General features: G+C 33.2%; 1 long non-coding RNA gene across 2 annotated transcripts; it reads left to right on the plus strand.

The window, feature by feature from the left end:
• Positions 1-1,372: 1,372 nt before the first annotated feature.
• Positions 1,373-3,567, plus strand: LOC107945335 (uncharacterized). 2 transcript variants are annotated; one of them, XR_001696510.2, is made up of 5 exons: positions 1,380-1,975; positions 2,068-2,510; positions 2,673-2,847; positions 2,950-3,233; positions 3,318-3,567. It is a non-coding gene; the product is annotated as an uncharacterized lncRNA (long non-coding RNA). The 2 variants fall into 2 exon arrangements; XR_001696509.2 differs by having other exon boundaries at positions 1,373-2,510.
• Positions 3,568-16,958: the final 13,391 nt, after the last annotated feature.

The following is a 16,958-nucleotide window of genomic DNA, read 5'->3' on the forward strand; positions in this document are numbered from 1 at the left end:
TTTTCCATCAAAACAAATGAAGCGGTAAAATTATTTTCAACAACTTACCACGAGAAAAGAAAAAAAGAACGCATACCAATATTTTGCTGGAAAAATGCATAAAATTCTCAACTAACCAAACCCCCAAAACTATAATTATTACCATAAACTTTTTACCACTCAAATATTAGTTTGTTTTCTCAGTCAATTTCAAAAATTTTTAGTTTCATCTTCGGGGTTTATTGATAACTATTCTATTAAATTATTAATGAATAAATGGCGTGGCTTTTTATTAATTAAGATAATGAAAAATCTAGTTATTAATACTTTCATATTTTATAGATTAAAATTAAATAAATAAATTTTTAATATTTACATATTTTATCAATTTACTATTAATTTTAAAAAATTAAAAAAATATAAAATTTTAAAAAATATATAATATTGAAAAACTACATAAAAATAAAAAAATTGAATATAAAAATTTCATAAAAACTATAAATTTTTTTTGAATTTTCTATAATTTTAAAAAATAAAAATTGAGTTAAAAAGAGTTATGGCAACTATGATAATTAGGGGTGAATATTTAATCGAATTGAGTCAGTAAAAAAAATTAAGTTAATTGAGTTAGATGAATATTATTTTATCAATTTTTTTTGAATTGAATTGAGTTATATAAAATTCAAATCGAATCAAATATATTTATTCAAAATAAATTAAGAAAAAAAAATCAATGTTATTTGCCAAGCAATAATGTTCTCTGTTCTGTCGACGTGCTGCTTATAATTTGCCAAATTGTTGTAAGGACCATATCTTCATCCAACATCGATGAGCAAATACCACGGAAACAAAATTTTAATAGGACCAGCATTGATCATGTATCTTCATCATTCTAGTCCAGATGCCAAATACCATGGAAACAAAATTTAAGCTTCTTAAAACAATTTGCCGGTGTCAAATCAAATAAACCGTGAAAACTTTACAGAACTAAATCGACCAAACATCTATTCAACAGAATATCAAAATCAACTCCAGTAAAAGGAAAGGAAAGAACTAGGTTTGGAATAAGAAGAACTTTCGATTTTGTTTCTAAGGAATCAATTTTGAAAAAATTGGCAAAAATCTTAGTCTCAGCTATTTAGCAGTAACCAAAAAGTGCAATGAAAAATAAAATAGATAAATTATACCAACAGTCACTCGATTTTAGAATAGCCGATAAAACAATCACTCAAATCTTAATTTAATTACTTAACTTTTAAAAAATAATAAAATAGTCACCAACATTATTAAAAAGTGACAAATCAATCACAATAACATTTTTTATCACAAGCCTAACTGGGACTGTTGACTTGGTCAGCTAACTAACCGATGTGGGCAGTTAACAGGTTGGAATACAGCAGCCAAAGGGACAAAATTTGGGGGGAGGGGAAAAAAAAAAGAAAAAGAAAAAGAAAAAGAAAAAGGGGAGATTGAAATTTGGGATGGGTTGAGCAGTAGAAGAAGGAGGAGGAGGAAGATTTTAAAATGAATTTAGTTCAATCAGAATCAACTAAATCATCTGAAAGTATCAATCCTTCTTTGCCTGCATTCCCACCACCTGCTGGAGCTCTATTCAACTATGGTTTCTCAAAGGTAAACGATGCAGTTCCTGCTGTCGTTCCTATCCCTACCTTCAATAATCTTGGTGCTACTTCTATTTTTGCCCGTTCGCCCTTAGAAGTTTCTCCGCATGGGTTCACATTTGGTGTCGATCAGAGAAGTATGTTCAAGAGCCTAGGGAACCCTAATGCCAGTGGTATTTCAATAGAGAGCACTTAAATTCCCAAAATTTGTTTCAAGGGCCCCAATTTAAGAACCCTTTTTTTTTATGGCAACTGCTATTCATGCAAGGGAACTTACAGTGAGTGCCTCCTGTGTATACAAGACAAGAAGCCCAACAAGGAAGCAAGAACCATTCGAATTTTCTGATTCTGTCTTGAATTCACCTGTTGCTGAAGTAAATTTTGTTGATTAATCAATCTCCTTGGTTTACATGATGCAAAATTTAGTCCAAGACTACTGATCTGTATCTTTTTTTTCGTCCTATAGTTGGTAAAGAAGTATGAGGATCCAAAACTCCGGCCTCACCAATATGTAGGGGTTACTGACAGACCTTTCTTAGGAATGAGGATTTCCCTGATGGGCCGGCTTAGTTGCACACATGCATATGAAAATGTTTTCAGTTCTATATATTGCTGAACTTTATAATCTTTGTTCTTTGACTGAATGGGCTAAAACCCTTCATGTTGCAACTCATCTGATGCAACAATACTGGAAAACCAAGATAAAGAAACATGGACAGTCTCCAACTCAATCATTGGTAGTTGTTTACATCATTGTAGAGTTTCAGATCTTATGATTCCTTTTCACGTTCTCTTGTTTATTGCTTTGATAAAATGCTTTTGTAAAACTTTGGGGGCATGTGTAACTTGCTTGGTTGCTTCTCCTGCCGAACGAGAGCATGGGGGCTCATCGAAATTGGTAGAAGCAATGTGAGTAGACATAAATACATATACATATCTTGACACTCAATTGATCCTCTCTTGTATGTAAGAAGCTATTTTTAATGGCACAAAAATCTGATTTTCTATTAGCTAAGAATTTTTTAGGCATTGAAAGTCTTTAGTTAAATGACAATGGATGGAACATTTCAGGGAAAGAGGGGTATGAGTGGCGAGTGAAGCTTGGTTACTTGACAGCATTGAGAAGCAAGAAGCACAACCATTAGAAGCTTATGACATAGTTACAGATCTTGCTGTTGATGGCAAAGGAATTCCATGGGATAAACAAGTTCCTGAAGAACATGCAATCGATTAACTTTCAGCTAAAGTATGCCATTTCTCCTCTCAGAAATTTGAGGATACTTTTTTTAAAAAAAAGATCAAACCAAATAAATTGTTTGTCTCTATTCCGTGATTTAATTGCTTGCAGCTCAAGCTGTATGGAAAAAGAGGAGTCTACAAGGATACTGGATTGCAAAAGCAAGGTGGCCAAATATTTGAGGAGCCATTAATGAGTAATCCAACGAGTTGTTTTATCAATTCTGGATTGATACTACCAATCAGTAGAAATAGTTTGTGGAAAAAGTGAAATCAATGAAAGAATCCGGACCTAAAGTAGAGGCAGTTTGGTCAAACTTTAGCCAAAGATGGTTCACTGTGATGCATTCTTTCAGCCCCTTCATCTTCAGGGACTATCAAGAGCTTGCAGATCATGTAAAACTTGGAAGTTCAACATAAATACCAATCCTTTTTAGGTCTTATTTTTCTTCTTACTGAACCAGGGCTTGAATTTTGTAGGCTGCAGCATCATTCGAGTGTGTTCGAGACATTGTTGTGGCATCCCATATGATTGGACATTTGGGTGATGATACCCTTGATGAAAAAAATAGGATGCTCAATTCCTCCACTGCATACACAAGAGGACCACTTAGAGATTTTCTTTTTCCAATTTTGGTGATGGTACCAGTGATATTCCTCTTCTTTTTCTCTTCTATGTCATCTACTGCCCAGTTAAGGTTCAAATTTTAAAGTGATATTCCTCTTTTTATTCTTCTTCTTCTTCTACGTCATCTATTGCTCAGTTAGGGTTCAATTTTTAAATTGGGGCACTTTAAACGACAACTAGGATGCCAACGTGGCCAGTTAAATGACATGTCAACTTTTCGTTACGTCTTTAACAGAAAATGGTTAAAAAGACTATTTTGTTATTTTTCGAAAGTTGAGTCACTAAATTAAAATTTGAGTGACTGTTTTGTCAGCTACCTAAAATTGAGTGAGTGAGTGTTGGTGTAATTAACCAAATAAGAATTAACTTACATTTTTTTTAGAAGTTGTAAACTTAAATTTTTGGTCCGCACTTTTTTTCGAATGAAATTTAGGGATTTAAAGTTGAGACAAAGCTAATATGAGAGCGCGAAGACGAAGAAGAATAGCATGAAGACGAAGAAGAATTCTGGTTTTTTTATTGGACTGGACTGTGAGACTTTGGATTTATTTGAGATTCAAATTAGGTAGAAAAGAAATCTAGGGTTCCAATTTCCAAATTTGGAGTTTCAATTCAACTTTCAAGAATGGTTAGGGCTTCAAAATTGAAATTAATCCTAAATCCAAAACGAAGTTGTTTTGATTATTCATTTTTCAGTTATTAGAATTGTAAAAATTTAACTCCACTCGAATTTTAAAAAAATTGATTCACTAATTTAAATTGACTTGAAAAATCGAACAACTCGATTCGAATAATTAGAAATTTAAATTTTTTTGAATATTTTTGAATCAATTCAAGTTATCTAACTATGTTGAGCATGCCCATCATCGTGGTCATCATCATTCCTTAACATGAAAGTCACAAACTTAAATGGTGAAAATTTTGGAACAAAAAAAAAAACTAATCAAGCAATTAGTAAATAGACTAAAAAGGAAACAAATTAGTCATTTTAGCTCAAAATTTCTTTTTTTAAAGACCTGCAAAGGGACATTGCAGTGGCAAGACCAGAAGTTTTTTATAACAATCAAGCGAATGGGTTTGGTTCAAGATTAAGCTTAAAACCAAGAATGTCTCACTTAAAATCCTCTACCTTGAGAATTGCACAAAGAAAGTCGTGCCATAGGAGAGTTGAGATACATATGAGAAGTAGCCCGCAATTTAACCGTTTTCACAGGGTAATAAATTGAACTAGTTAATTTAAAATTAGATAATCTAGAATTATTATTATCGAACTAAATTTATAGTTTATACACACAATCTTATTATATACTCCTAACCAATCACTTGTATTTCTACAAGCTTGAGCACAAACAAAGAACATTAAAAAAAAAAAACTTAAAAGCTACTAAGCAAACATTAAAAATACTGCAAAATATTAAATAAAAATTTGAAAATTCTATTTCACCCCCACATTTTATTTGACACATTGTCCCTAATGTGTCTGAAAAATAATTAAAGAAAGAGATTACCCGTTTTGGCGTGACAACTCCATATTTTTGTTGGGTGACCTCCCCCTTGCTTGTTCAGCTCCAAAATATAGTGTCGTCCAAAGCGTGGAGTTCCTAGACAGAAATAAGTATTTTTTTAATTAGCAATAAAAACGATCTAGCTAAAGAAAAAATAAAAATAATTCAAGTTGTAAAATTACAATCTCTAAAATATAAAAATAGTTCACCTTCAGTAGGAGTCTTGTTTGGACTCCTTGTCCTCTTCTTCCTCAGGATCTTCCTCCTCTTTTGGGTCCTCGTCAATTTTACTATTTCTTAGTCTTGAACTGTATTTGAAGGATCTGAACTATGGCATCCGTAGGCCGTGTCTCCGTGCGTAATCCTCGTAAATCGGCCCTACCTCTTGCATCCATCAAATTATCCATTATAAGTCAAGAATGTTACCTTCTTCTGAACTTTGTTGGGCTTAGAAGTCTCGTTTTCATTTATGAAGTTCTACAAATTGTCTTGCTCCGAACTCTCGTATAGGATTCTTTGATGGCTGTAGAAATAATTTTGACCTCCGCATGGAAACTTTTGCTTGCTTGCATAAGGTTGTCACAAGATGTGGGAAAAGTAACCCTATTTTTTCTTAGGAACACAACAGATCATGCTTCGATATATCCAAGTTCCAAAACAAATTCTTCCATTCTGCAAGATGGCATAAAGAATAGTTGCTACCAAAGTATTGATTTTAGACACATTGACCTTAGGATATATATGAGTGCAAATAAATTGGAACCACATCTTGTCCATAGGGGATAGTCTAACATATGGAAACGATATTGGAAACTCAGTGTCTAATTGACGTGTCCATTCACCTTTCCCCTTAGTTAAGTAGTCTATGATGATGTCCATATCTATGTTTAGGAAAAAAATTAAATTAAATTAAATTAAATTATTGCAAAAAACTCATACATGTAGAACGAAACATCATAGTATCTACAAATTTTAGGGGTGATATTAAGATGTTTATGCCATTAACATTGACGTGCGACAATGGATCGCCTAATGGTCGCTTGGCTTCCATTTCTTTTAATGAGGCATAAATTTCTTGTCCAACAGGAAGATTAGCTGGGTCTGTTAGGATTTTACAAAATTTATCCCACCTATGGTATTGAATCTTTCTCGGATTGTACTACTAAGAGTCATTGGGGATTCGAATCCCCTCCCTTGAAAAGGTATCTTTCGTCGAATTTCAATAAGGTAGGTGTCACATTCCTTCTCTTGAAGTAATGTATAAAAAATTAATGTATAAAAAAGTAAAGAACTTGGGACGCCTAACCTTGTTCATTTTTTGCTCGGGCTTGACAAACAAGTCGGTCGTTGTGGCTACAATAGACTGTCCTTGCAACTTGATCAAGACGAAATGAACCAGCAAAGCATGGGTAGACAAGAGATAGTAAGAAAAGAAATTACAAAAGATGATGAAGAGGGGGTTGCTCGGTGGCTAAAAATTAACTTTTAAAGCATTGACAACTATTAAGGATGATTTCTAGAGGGCTTTAGGGCTAACTTAACATGATTTTTACACATAATTTCAGCAAATTATGTGAAAGTCTTAAAAATGAAATTTGGAAATTTCATCGTGTCGCAACATGACCTAATTTAATTCCTAAGTTTTTTGGTTTGAAGTTTCGTGTCCCAGGTTTTGTGGCAAATATCTAAAATGAAAGCCTTTGTGGTGAGTATTGTATGAAAATGATGCCTTTGTGGAAAATCTCTCAAAGGAAAACCTTTATGGCGGTCTCTGATGAATGAAGCCTTTGTGGCAACATATAGAAAGAAACATCTTTGTAGTGAAGTCTAAAGGAAAAACCCTTGTGGCGGACTTTGAAAAAAGCAATGGTGAGTATAGAAAGCCCTTGCGGTAATCATCTGAAGGAAATGCCTTTGTGGCAGAATTTGAATAAAAAGAATGGAATCCATGGTGAACTCCAATGGAATGGCGTGTAGGGTAATCGGAAAGAACGATAGGTTTGGGAAACTCTAAAGGAATAATGTGAATGGAAAACTATGAAAGAAAAGTTCCATAAGAAGCATTATGACGAACTCCGTATAGTAATAAAGTAAGAACAAGGAACTTAGAGTACGCCAGAGTATGTGGTGAACCAAAAGTATTCCGTTTGTGAGGCCTCTATAATAAGATGGATAAGGAATCATGCAAGGACCAAATAAATAACGTGAATGAGGTATCGATGATATGAATAGCAAGTTATGATCACAAAGTGAGGTATGACACCTATGGCATAATAATTAAAATCTTAGAGATATATCCACTAGAGTTAGGAGAGGGAATAGAACAAAGGAGATTGATAATGGAATTCTTGAATATGGTTCAAGTAAAAGAGGGTTTACTCAGTAAGTTCTCATGAACTTACCTTTGTGCTTTTATGTCACAAGTAGCTTGAAATGGGATCACGCCAAGAGGGACAATGCCAAGGCTACACCAAAAAGAATGGTGGGCTGAGCTATTATACATACAGAGTGGGTGAAGCGGCGCATTAGTGTTTGATAGGAATGTTATAAATAATCGATGGAATTTTCCAATAAGCCTCATAGCATAGTCAATAATAATATTTAGAGGTAGAACAATAGAGCCATGTAAATAAGTGTGTTATGTATACTTGTAAATCCTAGCCAAGTGAAAGGCTTTGTTCAAAAGGTTTTGAATACACATTACGCACCCAAACGTAAGTTGATTGGGTAACGTTACTGTAACAACCCATTTTTTAGTGGTGTAAAAAACAGTGGTTTCAGGACCACAATTCTGATGAGTGAGCCTGTAAAAAGTATTTATTAATATTTATGAGTTGATTATATTATTTTAAAAAATTTTGGTTTGGTAAATTTTATTAATTGGATAGTTATCAACGGTCAAGTGGTTTGTACCTTAAGTCAAGTGGTTTTGGAAAATGAGGTATCGAGACCTCATTTTTGTAAATCGAGCCCGTTAATATTTTTATTAAATATTTATGGAGTGATAAAATAGGTGTATTGTAACACCTCTAACCCGTATTCGTCATCGAAACAGGGTTATGGAGCATTATCGGAGTTTTCAAATCAAACGGACCTAAATTTCAAACTTTTTAAAACATATAAAAAACATATTAATTTCAATTCAAAACAGACATATTGTCCCTTATACGAGCCCTCGATGCCCTAAATATGTGTTAGAAACAAGTCGCGACTAAATCGGACACTCAAAGAATTTTTCAGAAAACAATGAAAATTTCAACACTGTAGGGGTCACACGGCCGTGTGACTCACACAGCCAAGAGACACACCTATGTCTTAGGCCTTGTGGGCATTCGAAGTAGGGACACATGGCCATGTCTCAGCCCGTGCCCGTGTCCGTGCCCGTGTAACTCATTGACTTGGGTTACACGGGCAAGCCACACGCCCATGTGCCAGGCCGTGTACCCTTCGAAATAACCTCACACACTCGTGTGTCAGGCCGTGTAACAGCCCGACTTGCAACCCTTTGAAAGCTATAGGTGACACACGACCGTGTTGCATGACCATGTGTCACACATAGTTGAGACACACGCCCGTGTCTCTGCCCGTATGGACGAAAATAGGCCATTTTACAAGTCATTTTTCTTACCCAACAGGGCATGTACCTACAACAAAAAATGCACATATATACAAGCCATAACAATGCACCAAAATCATGCATATTCTAGCTTCATACATATGGTATAATCACATAAAACCAATATGCCCTTAGGCACCTTAAATGACAACATGTAAACATGTATAACCATGTACTCTATTTGACCAAAATACTCAACTAACTTTTAGGCATATTTGCATCAAAACATACCATTGAATTTACTAACCAAAAACTTACCAATTGGTGCCAAAATGCCATTCTATAACTAGTATCAAATAACCACATATGCCATTCACAATAAATTACCAATTCAACACAAGTCACAAGCCATATATATTATGCATATTCAACTATCATTTCATCTTCCATCATTCAACCATATTATGTCATTCATCAACCATTCTAAGGCTAATATTTACATGCCATAAACTAAGCTTATATCATCATCAAAGTGCTAAATCACAAGCCAAACTAAATGGCCATTTCCAACAACAAAACACATGGCCAGCATTAGCCAAAATATCTATACATGCCATTATAGCCAAAATTAAACATCCGAATGTACCAAAAGAGCCGATGGATAGTGTGATATAGCTCCGACAAGCTTCTAACCTGAACGCACTTTTGATTCACTATAAAACACAAAAAATAACATAGAGTAAGTATTTTAGCTTAGTAAGTTCGTATAACATAGGATAAAACTTACCATTTAGTCAAATAATAGGTAAGTAAATATAGCATATCTCAACATAATTTGGCCAAATGCCTAAGCACATATACATCAACCATGTTAGACATGTAAATACATATATAAACCAATAATCATGGTTGAGAACAACAATTGATTAAGTTTCATATATATGTATCATCCAATTCAATTATCCATATACCAAGTAACAACATTTCCATGTAATTCATGTGTGTCCCTATAATAGTCTGTATCGAACTCTTACCAATTTGTATTAGCATATTGCCCGTTGAACCATTAGAATATCGTTGGATACCCGGGATAGCTCACACATAGTGTGCTAACTCATATAATTGTAATCCATCAAATCCTGTACATGTATGCTCATACGAGCTGTGAATCGGTATGCTCACTTGAGCTGTAGATCAGTATACTCTCACAAGTTATAAATCGGTATGCTCACACGAGCTGTGGGTCAGAACGTAGCTACACGATGCTGCTCACATCAGCTGTGGAGTATCCGCAACACATGTAGGACCTCAGCCATTAGTAGGACATTCAAGACCAGTACCCAAATCATGTAAACTCCAATGACATGCCATTTGTATCATACGAATTCCTAAGGTTGAAATGGGACTCAGTAATTGTCGTATGTCATTGAATATGCAACTGTGTATACATATAGAAAATTTACAATTGATGCATATTTCAAAATAAAACATATAATCACAACTTAATCACACGAACTTACCTCGACGAGTTTGCGTAGATACGGAGGCGATTAATTAGAGACTTTCTCTTTGTCCTGATCTAAAGTCGTACGAGTTCTATCTTGATCTATATGGATAAATTTAACTCAATTCAATACATTTTTTAGTCAATTTAACCCCAAATCATATTTTGGAAAAATTACCCTATACTTTTAATTCTTTACAATTTAGTCCCTAGCTCACAAATTGGAAATTCATGAAATTCCACCACAACCCACTATGGCCGAATATCAATTAGGTCCCTAAAAATCCCTATGTTTCATTTATTTCACAAATTCACCGTGTATAATTTTCTATTTTTCAATTAAATCCCTAATTGATAATTTCATCAAAAATCACTTTATAAAAATTGTTTATCTAACAACAACCATCCAATTTCTATCATCAAACATAAAAAATAATGTATATTCAACAATGGAAAAACCCTAATAGTTTAACAGTTTCACAAATTAGTCCCTGGGCTAGCTAGATTAAGCTACAATGGTCCCAAAAACGTAGAAATCATTAAAAACGGGACAAAAATCACTTACCTATTGGCAAATTAAGGTTGGCCAAACCTAGGTCTCCAATGGCTTCTTACTTTCTTCTAAATTCAGTTGATGATGATAATGGAAGATGATAGTTTGTTTTATTTCATTTGTTTTTATCATTAATTACTTAATTACTTAATTAACCCTTAAAAAATTTAAAAATTACACAAATGCCAAGCCATGTACATCCACTATCAACATTAATGGTCTAATTGCCATATAAGGACTCATACTTTAAGGTTCTATAGCTATTTAATACTTTTAGCTACTAGAACTCAAATTTTGTACTTGACGCGATTTAGTCCTTTTTATCAAATTGAGCATGTAAACAGTAATATTTCTTAACGAAATTTTTATACGGTACTACTATCATGTTGTAGGTAATAAAATAATAATAAAATAAATTTTTTGACTTCGGATTTGTTGTCCCAAAATCACTGTTCCAATTTCACTGAAAATGGACTGTTACATGTATTGAAATTTGTTCTAGAAATTTTGATGAATTGATAGTTAATTAAAGAAAAAGGAATAAATCGTAAAAATGAAAAAAGTCAATCGCTATGAGTTTAAAAGTGCAAATTGATTATGAAACCATAATTAAAAGGTAAATAGACCTTATATAGCATAGTGGATAGTTTGAATGTAGTAATTTATGAAATTTTAAGTATATTAAAATGTTAAAAAAATAATTAAATTAAAGAAATAACTTAAATAGAAGACAAACAAAGTCGTTATCTTCATCTTTTTCCTTAAAAATGGAAACTCCAATGCTAGATGAAGTAAAGCTTCGATCAATGTTGAATGCTCTCGCATGGTATGTTTTCCTAGCCTGTTTTCAATAATTTTTATGTTTTTAAGATCGTCGTAGCTTAATCTAGCTAACACAAGGACTAATTCGTAAAATTTTTAAATGTTTTGATTTATGCCATTGATGAATTTGTGATATTTTTGAAGTTTTAAGACAAATTATTAAGCTTGGTAGTTAAATAGGACTATTTTATAAAGTGATTTTGATTAGTTTTAAGTTTAAGGACTACATTGTTAAATAGTAAAATTTGATAAAATTATTGTAAAATTATAAAATATATGGGATGTATAGTGACCATATGAAATTTCATGAGTTGATTTTAAGTTTAATTGTGTTAAATTTGAAAGTTTCGGGTTTAGGGACTAATTGAATAAAAAGTAAAAGTGAAGGGTAAAAGTGTAAAATGATGATTAAGGGTCAAATATATAAATTTCATTATTTTATAATATTTGAATTGGTTAATTGAATAAGATTATTATATTTAGATCAAGAAACAAGTAAACTTAACTTTAATTGCGGGAAAGGAAAGTTAGAGGAGAAATCGTCGGTGTTACGTTCGTAATTGTTTTTTGATTAGGTAAGTTCGTAAATTGATTAAATTAATTATTATTTTTTTTGTTTTTGTTATTTAATACATATCTATTTATGTTTGGAAATGTGAAATACATGGATGTAAGTTTGAAATGGTATAATGGAAACGAAGTTAAAGGATTTGGATATGAAATGTGTCCTGTCAGAACCTTGAGAATACTTAGGATACAAATGACATGTCATTAAGGGGTTATTTACAGTTTTGGGTGCTGGTCTTAGATGTCCTACCAATGGATGAGGTACTACATTTGTTGCGAATTCTCCACAGCTCGTATGAGTAGCATCATGTAGCATAACATCTCGACCCACAGCTCGTGTGAACATATACGGTTACATGTTACTGTCATAGCTTGAGTGAGCACTTCTCGAGTATTCGATGTTATTTCATTTGGTTCAACGGGTGATAAAGGCTTAAACAAATATATATATATATATATATATATGAAATGTTATATGGTCAATACATTGGAATAGAAAGATGTTGATATAAATACTTGAAATGGGAAGTTATGTTATTGAACATATGATGGATGTAATATATACTTGTGTTATTATTACATGTTCCATTATTTGTTGGAATTATATGTTTCTTTGTGATCCCTACTAACCTTGTGAGGTTGTGTTGTAAAAGGAAGAAATGTAAGTACAAGATTTAATGAATGATTATATGTTAAACGGTAATATGAAATGTTTATACGAAATGTTTTTATGAAAATAGATATATGAATTGAATATATAAAGTGTTTATACGAAATATTTATAGGAATATAGATATATGAAAAAAGGACATTTGAAATATATACTTGAAGTAAAGATGTTAAATGTTAAATGAAATGTGATGGTTGGGTTAAGTATTAAATGTGTTTTTAGGAATATGTTTGCTGATATGATAAAGCTATATGTATTATATATGAACTTTCTAATCTTGTGAGACTTGTGATGTGTATAGGTAATTAATGAACTCATGATCAGGATGTTGAATTATCTTGTAAATTGTTTTATTAAATCTTTTTTGGCAATTTAAAGTCAAAGTATATTACGAACTTACTAAACTTTAAGGAAGCTTACCTCATTTTGGTTTCTTTCGTATAGATCGTCGGATACGAGATGTTGATTGGATTGCTTTTGGAGATCACACTATTCGACAATTTATTAGGTAATTTATTGTTTATTTTGGTCCAGTTATAAGTGGCATATAATTAGGATGTGGTTTACATGTGTTAAAAGCATTATGGATATGTTTTGTGTTATTTGAATTATGAGATGTGTATGTTGATGTAAATCTCCATTAGTATTTTGGTTGATTATGGTGTGGATGGAAATGGTATGTTTTTGGTTTTAAATGCATTTTGAATGGTTGAGCTGATAAAAATGCTAAGGTAACTTGGTAAATCTTGGTTGACGGTTTTGGTTACAATAAATGAGGCATCTTTGATAGTTGAAGAAGGATGAAATGCTAAGTAGTTGCACTCAAATGGATTATGTTTCAATCTTTGAATTGTGGTGCCAAGTGATGGCATATTGGTTAGGCACACAAGATAAATGATTTTGGCATGTGTAATGGGCCAATTTGGCCCGGGTCTTAAAGCAGTAACCAAAAAATAATAGATAAAATAAAATCCAAAATTATAGTCCAAAATTGAAGGTCCAAATTACAATACAAGCCCACTACTCAAATTAAACCCAATCAAAGCCAAAGTCTAGCCCAAATCAAATCTAACACTAGCCCACAAATTAAAAAAATTTCAGCCAAAAAAGGGAAACCCTAAGCCCCAGTGCCGCATGCCTTGCTGCTACCGCCGCTCTACCTCCTCGCACGCCACTGCCGCCACTCGCCTATCACTGCCCATGCGCCTGACACCTGCAGGACCAGACCACACGCAACAGCGAGAAACAAAAGCAAACAAATAGCAAAATGACAAAAAAGTAATAACCAAGAGTGTTGGGTCAAGCTATAAAAGCCTGAATTTCGTCTTCGTATTTTTTTTACGAAAATGTTGATTCTAAATACCAAAGAAATCAATAACAAAATAGAGTTTCAAAGGTGGTTTTTTATTTATTTATTTTCAGTTATCATAGATTTATTTATTTTAAAAAAAATAAAAAAATAGAATAAAACAAAAGAGGTTAATCGTACCTATGGTCAAGCCGTGTGCCATCGTTGGAGGTCTCCTCCGTTTGCCAAGGCAGCGGAAACCCTTTGGGGTTCCGCTTAGGTTGCGACCCAAAAAAGAGATAGTGAGGTCGAAAGGCCATTCTTTTTTTTTTCTTTTTTTCTACCATTTTTGATTTAAAAACACCCAAATCGGGTATAAACATTTTAAAAAGGGGATCTTTAAAATTTTTTGAATTTTTGGTCGTTTTTAACCTTCCGGCGCGGCGGGGCTATGGCGGAGCTGCGGTGGAGCCACCGTGAGAGGTCACCGGCATCATAGGCCAAAGAGGGAGGGGTTGAGAGAAAACTCTCAGTTTTGTTTTTTTAAAGAGGAGAGGAATGAATTTTTTTTAAAAAAAATCTGATTTATAAATGCTGACTAAACGACGTCGTTTAGGGATGACCACATAGCCTTAAAACGACGTCATTTTTCTCCCTACCTGCGCTCGCGACCCGACCCGCCAGGGATCCGTGCGTTTTCAGAAATAGGGCCAATACTCGTTTCAGCCCCTTCGCTTTTGTGGCATTTCACAATTTAGTCCTCACTTTTTTTTCTTTTTAATTTTGGCGGCTAAATTTGTTGCATGTTCCGGTTTGGCCCATGGTTAGAACGTCGCGCTTTAGGACTGAGGAATGTTTCCCTGGAAGTCCCTCGCTCTTTGAGCGCGTTTCATTTCAATCCCCTCGCAACCCTGTTTTATTTATTTTCAATTTAAACTTTGATTTTTAGCCCGATTTCAATTCGGCCCTCAGTTTGTTTAATTAATTTTTGTATACATATATTTTTTTATTAAAATAAAAAAGAAAAAAAATAGTTTCATTAAATATTTCAGTTAATATTTATTTATTTACTCATCTTCAATTTTTAATCAAACTTACACCATTATTTATTTTACTTATTATTAATTATATATATATGTATTGGTTTGTGTATTTTATTTATGTCATTATTACTACTATCATTTCATCCTCTAGTTACTTGTTAATTTTCAAATATTTTCAAATTTTAAATTTCTTTGTATTATCTTTATCATTATTGTTATTATTGTTATTATTGTTATTATTATATTGCTATATGTGTATTTTGTGATGCATATTATGTCATAATTATCGTAAATGTATGTTACTATCGTTATTATCCATGAATAGCTTCTTTTTACGTATTCAACAACTTCTTTAAAAAACATAATATATTTAACGCATTTTTTATAAATACTTCTTTTCCCTTTTACCCTAATTTGTAAAAAAAAGAAAGATATCAAAATAAGGCAATGTTTCACGATTTAGAAACTCGAGAAATCGAACCCTAACTTACAGGGTTTCGATTTTCTTGTTAAACCTAAATAGTGACATATCCTTTTAAATCTCAAAATATAAAATTTCAATAAAATTAAAGGCAAGTTCATTCTCGACGGTTCCAAATATCGTGTCCTAACTTACAGGATGCGATATTTAATTACCTTGAGACGAATGAGTCTTTAACTCTCTTCTTGGCTTATTTGAGTGTTTGTATTAACTTTAATAAAAGAGGATCATATTTTTAAATTTCCTTTTGAATTTTTAGTTTTTTACATTAAGACATTAAGTAATTAACTTGGTACCAATTTTGGGCGCATCGAGGGTTCTAACCCTTCCTCGTGCGTAACCGACTCTCGAACTTGATTTCTCAAAAAATTTTCGTAGACCAAAATCATTGTTTTGATAAATCAAAATATTTTATTAAAACAACTAAATTACGAGGTGACCCGATCACACCTCATAAAAAAGGATTGGTGGCGACTCCCGTTTTAATTTTTGTTTTCAAAACCAACGTCGGCCCGTTTTATCAAAAAAATGGTTTCCACTCCGCTGGGGACAAATAAGAGAGTCAAGTCATAAATTAATTATTTTTCATCTTTCTGTCAAAAATTGATAATTCGGTTTTAAATTACGATCCTTTTATTGCATTTTTTTTGTGATTTCTTATCTTTTGGATATGTATTCTGTTTGTTCAAGTCTTAGCATACTTGTTTACATCACACTGCATAATCGTCTGATTTTACCCCTCTTAAGTGGGTGTGAGAAGTTATTCCTTCATGAGGTTTTCACCTCCGTATAGGATAGTTGATTGCGTTCGGGATACATCCGTATCTATGTCTTCGTGAGATTTTCATCTCTATATAGCCATAGGGAAATGTATTCCCCTGAACTGAACTTGGTCCGTGTGAGCCTATAATGGGTGAGGATCAAGGAATCTGCCGATTCAGGTACCTTTACTTTAGAATCGAGCCGCATATAGTGAGCCCTAAGAGCTTACCCTAGGTAGAGCCATACCAAACCCTCGTAGTTACCCGAATAGGTGCTTTACTTATTATTTCTCATATGCTTTGAATTTTTGTTTTGTGTTATACTAACTTGCTGTGTTTTGCTTTGAATTTGATTGCGTGACATTTACAACATAAAAAGGTGTTGATTCATATTCGGTATCTAAATAGAGAGCTTATCATGGAAAGAGGTTTCTTGATAAAGTGGAAGATAATGCGGCCGTTCGAATTTGGTTTGAGAAAATACAACAAGAAAAAGGTGATAGTCTTGCGGAAGGATACGTGTCAGCGTGACCCAGAATAACCTAAAAGAGTTGAAAGAGATATGGGATCAGTGGGACGATGAGATCAGACAACTCTTTTACAGTAATTATGGTGATTTTCCCTATCTACTCGACATGAAGGTAGACAAGCACTTGTTTCGAGCTCTCACTCAGTACTGGAATCCTGCTTACAGTTGTTTCAGTTTGGGAAGGGTTAATTTGGTGCACATTGTAGAAGAATAC

The sequence above is a fragment of the Gossypium hirsutum genome, chromosome D12, assembly GCF_007990345.1.
Source record: "Gossypium hirsutum isolate 1008001.06 chromosome D12, Gossypium_hirsutum_v2.1, whole genome shotgun sequence".
NCBI lineage: Eukaryota > Viridiplantae > Streptophyta > Magnoliopsida > Malvales > Malvaceae > Gossypium > Gossypium hirsutum.